Here is a 9,984-nt window from a genome sequence, read left to right on the forward strand (position 1 = left end):
ACGAACACTGACTTCAGATTCCTCACTGATGGATCATTGCTTATATTTAAAGTTACATGTCTTGAGGCAGACTATATTATTAATAAACCTTCCATCTGAAATACAGGCTTCTATCATAGGTAGAAAATAAGTTGGACTATATTCTATGCTATATAATCCAAATTACAATTCCTCATCCAGACAAATAACAGAAAGAAAATACTTACAGGGGCAACATGGCTGCTTTCAGGGAATTAGTGTGCAATTTTGCCATGGTTACAAGCATAGCTGTCTTCTCTCCTTAACCTGAATCCAATCAAAATTAACAACTAAGAATATTTCATGTGGTGGAGAAAGAGGAACACTCCTCCATTGTTGGTGGGATTGCAAGCTTGTACAACCACTCTGGAAAATCAGTCTGGCGGTTCATCAGAAAATTGGACATAGTACTACCGGAGGATCCCACAATACCTCTCCTGGGCATATATCCAGAAGATGTCCCAACCAGTAAGAAGGACACATGCTCCACTATGTTCATAGCAGCCTTATTTATAATAGCCAGAAGCTGGAAAGAACCCAGATGCCCCTCAACAGAGGAATGGATACAGAAAATTTACACAATGGAGTACTACTCAGCTATTAAAAAGAATGAGTTTATGCAATTCCTAGGCAAATGGATGGACCTGAAGGACATCATCCTGAGTGAGGTAACCCAATCACAAAGGAACTCGCACAATATGTACTCACTGATAAGTGGATATTAGCCCAGAAACTTAGGATACACAAGATATAAGAAACAATTTGCTAAACGCATGAAACTCAAGAAGAACGAAGACCAAAGTGTGGACACTATGCCCCTTCCTAGAAATGGGAACAAAACACCCATGGAAGGAGTTACAGAGACAAAATTTGGAGCTGTGACGAAAGGATGGACCATCTAGTGATTGCCATATCCAGGGATCCATCCCATAATCAGCTTCCAAACGCTGACACCATTGCATACACTAAGCAAGATTTTGCTGTAAGGACCCAGATATAGCTGTCTCTTGTGAGACTATGCTGGGGCCTAGCAAACACAGAAGTGGATGCTCACAGTCAGCTATTGGATGGGTCACACGGCCCCCAATGGAGGAGCTAGAGAAAGTACCCAAGGAGCTAAAGGGATCTCCAACCCTATAGGTGGAACAACAATATGAACTAACCAGTACCCCGGAGCTCTTGACTCTAGCTGCATATGTATCAAAAGATGGCCTAGTCAGCCATCACTGCAAAGAGAGGCCCTTTGGACTTGCAAACTTTATATGCCCCAGTATAGGGGAACGCCAAGGCCAAAAAGGGGAAGTGGGTGGGTAGGAGATTGGGGGATGGGTATGAGGGACCTTTGGGATAGCATTGGAAATGTAAACGAGGAAAATACCTAATAAAAAAAAAAGAATATTTCATGTGGTCTTCTATTAGACTCTTAAAATGTTTGTAACACAATTCCTAATAATGTTTTAGTACACACAAATGAATATGAGTATTTATGTGTCTTCATGTCTATATGTGTTTATAAGTTAATATTTCAAATATTTATTTTAACATTTAATTGTTTTTTATCTGAAATTTTGTTTGTCATATCACACTTCCCTTATACCATAAAAGCCACTCCTGATTATCCCCTCCCCTCACACATTAGTTCTACAAGGGTTCCTTTTCAGCTCTCTAGTTTGCCTTGTTCTGTGAAGTATGCTTCCCAGTAAACGTAACATGAAACATAAGGAAATATGAGGAATTGCACCAGGGCAACAGTGAGATCTACACTAAATTCTCTTAAAAACTAGATACAGAGATACCTGCCACCCAGGCTCGCTCAGTAATCTGTCAGCCACAAAGCAAGCAAGGAGACTTCAGTTTGAATCCCAACATCTGTATAGAGCTGTATTTTGTCTCATCTTGCTTGTTTGTGATTGCAGCCCTAGGACAAGTGACAGAGACATTTACATCTATTTTATACAGTTGTGTTATGATCACATACGGAGGCTACCAACTTCAACCTCTCAACTTTGTGCATTCACACAACATGCAACACAAACACACAACATAGGCATGGTTTTGTGTGCCATAATGCTTGTTCCAATATCTTTTGTTTCAAGTTTGTATAAATAGTGTTTACCATTTATTCTTTGCCTTGTCAATAAAAGCTGATCAGCCAGTGGCTGGGCACAAGAGAGAATAGGGTAGAACTGCTGTCTGCCATGGGAGGGGGAGAGAGGGAAGAGTACATGGTATTCAGCCACACAGGGGTCCAGGGAGACGTCATGGGAGAACACACCTGAAACCCAGAGAGACAGACAAACTCAAAAGTGCAAGTATTTCAGGGATTTTGGCTGGAAAATACCAAGATAAGTTTAGAGGATTAAAATAGATTTACAACTACCCAGATATTGTGCAGTAAATTCAATTACATTTGAGTCCCAGTCTCATTCATTTGGGAGCCAGTTGGAGGTAAAGAAAAGCTAGATACCTGCTGAAATTACCATTACACACAAGTGCCCCCGAACATGTTGGGGCACATACAAACATACACACACAAATACACACACAAACATGTATGGAAGCCAGCCTGCAGCTCATAAGAAATGGGGTACACCTGGGAGGCAAGCCAGGGCTGAAAAGAGAGGGGAAACTAGGCGGTAGAGAGAAAAATGGAGCTAAGTCAAGATTCCTGATCAAGCTAAAATGTTTAATGGCAAATGTGCGTATAAAGGGGAGGGGGAGGCCCATTCTTGCCAATTCATCCTTGGAACCTGGAACCAGCTACAGTACAGGATGTAGTCTCTGGAATAGCTCAGCAGCCTCCCAGCAAGCAGCAGTGTCTCTTGAAGGGGAACAAGGGCAGTGGCTGAACAATAGAGTGATCTAGGGAGGAAAGCTCCACCCTAGGTAATCTCCTTACTGGCAGCAAGGCCAAGGCTGGGGGAGATTACACAAACACAGGAGAGAGAGGAGAGAGAAAGAGAGAGAGAGAGAGAGAGAGAGAGAGAGAGAGAGAGAGAGAGAGAGAGAGAGAGAGAGAGAGAGAGAATTTCTTTCACAACTAAATGAAGATACATACCACTCCTGTGCAGTCACTTGTGTGTTCACGGCTCCAGGTAGTGGTTATGCTGTCACAATGTACTGAGTAAGTGCTGACCATCTGTATATTCTCCTGCCAAGTGCTGCTGCAAGGTGTCCCTGAGCTACCACTTTACTCAATGCAGCTGTCATTGTATCTCTGGGGTGACTTTCTTTTCCTCCTCTTCTCCTTGTGTTGGTATATTACAATGAGAAAAGAACCTTTGTGATACTAAACTTCTTATATAGATCTTTTTGCTGTTTGCCCCTAGAGGCTGTGTTTTAGTTGCCAGGTAGCAGAATGGAGGGTTTCCTTGTAGTATTAGGTCTTTGCTATAAGTTATCTCTCTTCTGAGGAACAGGAATATAATTTTAGTCTATTGTTCAGAATAGATGTGCACAATATAGAATACTATATGATTTTGAGTCAGAGTTTTACCCTCTAGTAAGAGTTATTTTGGTGTTTCAGAACTCAAAGAATGTTCTCTAGACACTTGCCCTTGGTTGTCAGAGAGACATATGAGAATTTTGCCTGTAGTGTCACCTGAGAGCCAACTTATAAAGGATCTAGCCAACATGCATTTCATATGCCAGAACAATTTTCCAGCATCTATGTTATGCACAGATTCCCAGTTTCCTGTCTGTTGGAAATATAAACCTGGTGAATGATATAAGCCGCACTGTTTGATTCTGAGTTGATATTTTATCTTCTCTTCATTCTCTCTTCCTGTACCCCTATTCTGTTCGCCCCTGCCCTTTCAAATTTTCTAGTTCTGACTCTGAGTAGGGTATACATTTTCTGAAGCTCTCTGTCTTAAAACCAAACTTCCAACTATGAGTAGTTGTTCTCACTATTTTCTAAATAGAGTTTTACCTAGTTTGGGGCCAAGCACTGTAGTGACAAATTTGTTTCTTTAAAAACAAAAATGTTATGTGAATGTTTTTGCTTTAATTCCAGGTGTGGGACATGGGGCTGCTTCGTTTTATTTGCAGCATCTGACTATGATTTGTCTAGTGCTCTGGCAGGGGTGTGATTTTACCAGCTGGAGATAGTTTACATTCTTAAGGCTCTTCAGAGGACATATAAATCCCAGAGCTCCAAGAAAGGAGGCTGCTGCGTATTCCCCTGCTGTTGGCAGTTGCTACTTGTTCTCCTCTTCCAGCTGCTGTTGTTGGTTGCTGCCTGCTGGTTGGAAATATCTGGACAACAAAGATCCAGCTTGCCCCAAGGAACTCTCACCACTGCTCTCCTAAGTGTCCTCTCTTTCCTGTGTGTTGTAGTCAGAGTTGAGCCTATCCTATCCATGACTCAATCTGTCAAATCTTTCTCTGATTGATACTTTGTCTGCCTGTAGTTAGAAGTCACTGTTTGAGATTAAAGAAAAGTACTAAGGGCATGTCTATAGTCCAGCTGGATTACACAGACCTAGGTCTTTGGATGTGATCCCCTGACAGAGTATCCATGTTGCTGCATTAAAATTCCTCTACTCTTTCCAATTTGCTTTTCTCTATACCTTGAAAGAATTTATGACAATATCTGGTTAGTTTTCTCCCATTTTTATATTTAGTCAGACATATCTAATTTCCTCTCAAAGTTGCTTTTTTCTAATCATGTGACGCCTTTTCATGTGTTTATAAATTTTCAATACAAAAGTACAATTCAATTAAAAATTTTTATTGCTATAAAAACAGAAAACTTTGCAATTCTTTTTAAAATTTACCATTCTATATTCTATTTAGTTAAATCAAATTACTATAGAACAAATTAGTAAACTAAAATAATCATTTTTAATATGTAGCAATTATATATGAAAAATATTTCTAGCGTGCTACAGCATAATTGGCTGACTAAATATTGCTTGTATGGTGCATCTCACTAAGTTGTAGGACAAAGTTTAGGTACCATTGACAATTAATTGTTAGGGGAAGTAGTACCATTTTCTTTAATGGTATAACCATCAGTATGCTGTGCTTTCTCCTATATAAAATTCCCTACATATGTTAGGGAATGAATCTCTACTTCAACTCAGTAGATCAAGCAAAAAATAAAATTAGCAGAGGAGGAAGAAGAACATAGAGGAATATGGTGGTTCTAAAAAGATTAAAATACATTATACAAATGTTTGAAACTGTCTTACAATAAAACACTAACATCTAAACAATTTTTAATGTATAAGTAATTAACACAGGTTTTCAAATTATATACATTTCTTTTATTGATTTACTACACAGTTGGCATCAGAAGTGAGCTTCCTAATCCAGGGATGACTTCACCCATAGGCAACAGGGATCTGATGCGCATCTGTTGTCACAGCAACCACCATCCATTCACCGACCTCCAGCAGTGCTTGTGGTTAAGTCATGGCCCAAATTAAAAGCAGAGCCCCTCTGACCTTCTCTCTTTCATTCTTCTTCTTTGTAGCCCCCATTTGTCCTTTCCACCTCCAATAAACCTCTTTCCCGTGGAACTGTGATGGCTGGATGTGAGGTGCCCAGATGAGCCGCCATTCTAACACAACACACGGTATGTAAACAGATTGAGAGATTGTGTGCTTCCCCAGTTCTATTTACAATTTTTAAACTTTTATATACAGGTTAAAGCTAATTTAATGAAGACAAGAAAACGTAAGATTGAGAATGAGAATAAAGAAAACAACAGCAGCAGCAGCAATAATAATAACGAGTATATGTATTAAGTTGCTATGAAACTAATATCTGATTAATATTTATGTTACTACATACAGGCTAAATCTAAATTTGGGAACAAAAGGAAAAATAAGGTGTTGATTAAGAAGGAGAATAAACAAAATTAGAGGGGAAGGTGTAGAAAGAAGAGAAGGAGGAATTAGAATAAGAAGAATAAGAATAAATTAGCATTAAGTTAATATGGAACAGAAAATAAAATGAAGTTATCCTTAACCTTTCTAACTTTGGACATCACAGAAGGAAAGCTTTACAATTACTTTATTAAACTGAAGCTAATCAATTACATATATTTAACCTTTTAAGATGATGAAGCCTCAGGGATTTATTTTTAGGATCCTCAGTTTCTTACAATTGAAAAGGTAATTAGAAGGGTCAGGGTATAAATATATACAGCTTCAAGAAATAAATCATATCATAGCCTAGTGGAAGGAAATATAAACACAACTATATAGTAAATATGTCAATGTACTCCAGAAATTTAGTTAACTTTATGAAATAGATTATTATTTTCAGGTGAAAATTTTAAATGTTCTTACTATTTTTATAGAAAACAAATAAACCTTAACTAAATTTGTAGAAATAGAAGCTTTTTGTTTGGTATCTTTGCTACTTGACACAAGGTCTTATGGAGTCTAGACTGGCTTTGAGATTGCTGCATACATTACATTTGTCATAGACTCCTTAGTCTCCTACATCAGCCCCACAATTTCTAGAATTGAGGTATATAATACTGCTATCAGAAGAACTGACCTGCTCTCTAACCCCAAAGAAAAACCACACTATTTAGAATCATGTACTCATGAGGAGAAATTTCACTCCAGTACTCCATCCCTGTTTTCAAGTGACAAATCCTCTATTAGTTTCTTTACTTATCTTGCTATAAAAACTGGAGTGTTTTATTTTAAAAGACTCTTACTAGCATGGGGTGTGGAGCCGGAAGTGGCCACCTCCTGTAGTCAGTCAGGACTTTCAGTGGAGAGAGGGGAACACCAACTTACCTACAAAACTTTCAACCCAAAATGTGTACTGCTTACAAGATGTACAGAGATAAAGATAGAGCAGGGATTGAGAGAATAGCCAACCAGTGACTGATCTAACTTGAGACTCACCCTAGGGGAGTTAGACAACACCTGATCCTCTCTGCTATGCTTACAGATAGGAGTCTAACACAACTGTCATCTGAGATGCCTCATCCAACAGCTGATGGAAACAGATGCAGAGACCCACAGTCAAACGTTAGGCAGAACTCAAGGCGTCTTAGGAATATGCAGGGGAAGGATTGAGGCAGACAGCAGGCCACGAAAACCATAAGAAACCATACAGAGCCAACCAACCTGAGGCCTCACTGAAGCAGACCCAACAACTAAAGAACGTGGAGAGACTGGACTAGGCCTCTTACACATAAATGTAGCCGATGTTCCGTTTGGTCATCATGTGAGTCCCCCAACAATTAGAGTTCATGCTGCCTCTGACCTGGAGTCCCTGTCTTTAAATCCCTTTCTGGCCTCAGTGGGAGAGGATGTGCTTAGTACTGATGTGATTTGATGGGCCATGGTGGATATCTAGCAGGGATACCTCCCATTCTCTAAGGAAAAGGGCAGGGGAAGTGGGATGAAGGTGGGTGGGAGGTGGAGATAGGAGAGGAAGGAGAGGGACCGTGATTGGGATGTAAGCTGAATCAATAAATCAATGAATGAAAACAGACTTAGTGCAACTAAACTTCGTTGTAGAAGGAATAAGTAGCATTTAGAAAATAATTAAGAATGTAAATGAAATAGTTATTTGTACATGTCAAATAATGAGATGTGAAGGAAAAATTTACATGATGCATTGGAAAAGTAAAATAAAACTGCTAATATGCTATCACAAGTTAGAAAATATATAAAGAAAAAGGAATATAACATACTTATTTTGTATTCTTATTATTTATATTTAAGAAGTATAACAACATTTCCAAAAATAAATATAGCCAGATAACAAGTTATTGCTTGCAATCTTGTCTCAGAAATAATTCTTGTTCTTCACTGTGTCAGAATGTTGATTGGTTCTCATAAATTAAAATTTGCTTTATTAATAGCATTTACATTACTGTATTTATTATGAAAAGCATATGTTAGAATCATATGCCTTTTGTATAAATAATGAAACAGTTGTATATTATTTAACCTAGCATAAGTTTTTAAATTGCTCTAAGAAACTATTGTTGAATTCTTTCATGTTTTTATATATTAAATTTAATCATGTTTGTTCTCAATTCTTCTCAGTCCTTCCTCTCTCTATCTCTCTCTCAGGAAACCTTTCTTTCCAACAACACCCATCTTTGCATTTAGTGTGTGTGTGTGTGTGTGTGTGTGTGTGTGTGTGTGTATGTGTAAGTTTGGTTGAGAGAACAACTTTCAGGAATTGAGTTGTGGGGTTCTAATTTGGGTCTTTAGGCTTGGTTGTAAGGTCTCTATCTTCTAAGCCATCTGTCAAGTTTCCTTTACTTCCCTGTGTGTGTGTGTGTGTGTGTGTGTGTGTGTGTGTTAAGCACTGAGTTTGAGGTATTCTTGGAAATGGGAAATAGAATATATTTGGGGGGTGGACTATCAGCGAATAGGCATGTAAACAGGAAGGATCATATGGTGAGAGGTGAGAGGACAGAGAGAATACCGGGAGCAAAAATTGGAACTTTGGGAAATTTCAGGAACAAGGTAGAAACCTAGTGCAATGGAATGTCTGTGGATTCTGTGAGGGTAAGACTAGTGAAGGCTCTTAGGAATGGAGGACATAGAGCCTGAACTAACCATCCTTTGTCACCAGGCAAGGCCTCAAGTGGAAAGTTTGGGACACCAAGCAGCATCTAAAATATCCACCTACAAATTGTCCTGCCTGTAGAAAGAACTGAGTTCAGAGCCTAGCACAGTCATTATCATCAACAACAGATGGGGGCAGATACAGCTCCCATATCCAAATGTTACGATGAACTCAGAAGTCCTGCAGAGGAAGGAGAGAAGGTTTGAAAAAGATAGAGGAGAGTTCCTGGTGGCGGTGACCCTGGTAGCCAACAGCTTTTGGAGCAACATGGCTAAGTTTAATTGTTACTACTGTGATATGTATCTTACCCACAATTCTCCATCTATGAGGAAGACACACTGCAGTGGTCGGAAACACAAAGAGAATGTGAAAGACAATTGCCAGAAATGGATGGAAGAGCAGGCCCAGAGCCTGATTGACAAACCAACAGCTACATTTCAACAAGGAAAAATCCCTCCAGTTCCATTCTCTGGTTCCTTGCCTGCAGGGGCCATGATCCCACAGCTCCCCAGTCTCCTGGATCCTCCTCGATCTGGCAGGATACCTGTGTCCCACATGGAAGGCCCTCCCATGATGCCAATGATGAGCCCCCCTCCTCCTGGGATGATGCCTATGGGACCAGCTCCTGTGATGAGACCACCGATAGGAGGCCACATGCCCATGATACCCGGGCCTCCCATGATGAGACATGGCACCCTCCCTATGATGGTGCCCACACGACCTAGCATGACCTGGCCAGACAGATGAGAGCAGAAGCACTCTTTATCGTTTTGTATTGCTTGTTCTGTTCCACCAGGAGATCTTGGTGCTGAGCCTGATTGTTGACTAGATGCATGGAAAGGAAACTTCCCTTCCTAACTGAATATTTTTGGAGAGAGAAGTAATACAAAAAAGTGGCGTTTTCACTTATATTGTGAAATGTGAAAATAAAATTATGAGCTCTTTTAGTTAAAAAAAGAAAAAGTGAAGAAAAGGAAATGATAGAGGAATTAAGAAAAACATAAGAACATGGCCTACAGAATCAACTAACTGGGACTTAGTGGGCTCACTGAGATCAAAGAGTCTATATAGATTCGCCAATATACCATGGTTGTATAGCTCTGTTGTCTTTTGGGATTCCTAATGGTGAGAACAGGGCTATATCTGACTCCTTTGCCTGCTTTTGGGACCCTTTTCCTCCTACTGTATTATTGTCTTAGAGTTTTACTGCTGAGAACAGACACCATGACCAAGGCAACTCGTATAAAGAACAGTATTTATTTGGGACTCACTTAGACTTTAAGAGGTTCCACCCATTATCATCAGGGCTAGAACATGGCACATCCAGGCAGGCATGGTGCAGGAGCTGCTGAGAGTTCTGCCTCTTCATCTGAAGGCTGCTAGCAGAATACTGGCTTCCAGGCAGTT

At 39.7% G+C, this 9,984-nt stretch overlaps 1 pseudogene; it reads left to right on the forward strand.

Annotated features, from left to right (window-relative positions):
- Gm4822 (predicted pseudogene 4822) lies at positions 8,798–9,534 on the forward strand (annotated as a pseudogene).

The sequence above is a fragment of the Mus musculus genome, chromosome 14 (genome assembly GCF_000001635.26).
Source record: "Mus musculus strain C57BL/6J chromosome 14, GRCm38.p6 C57BL/6J".
In the NCBI taxonomy this organism is placed as follows: Eukaryota; Metazoa; Chordata; class Mammalia; order Rodentia; family Muridae; genus Mus; species Mus musculus.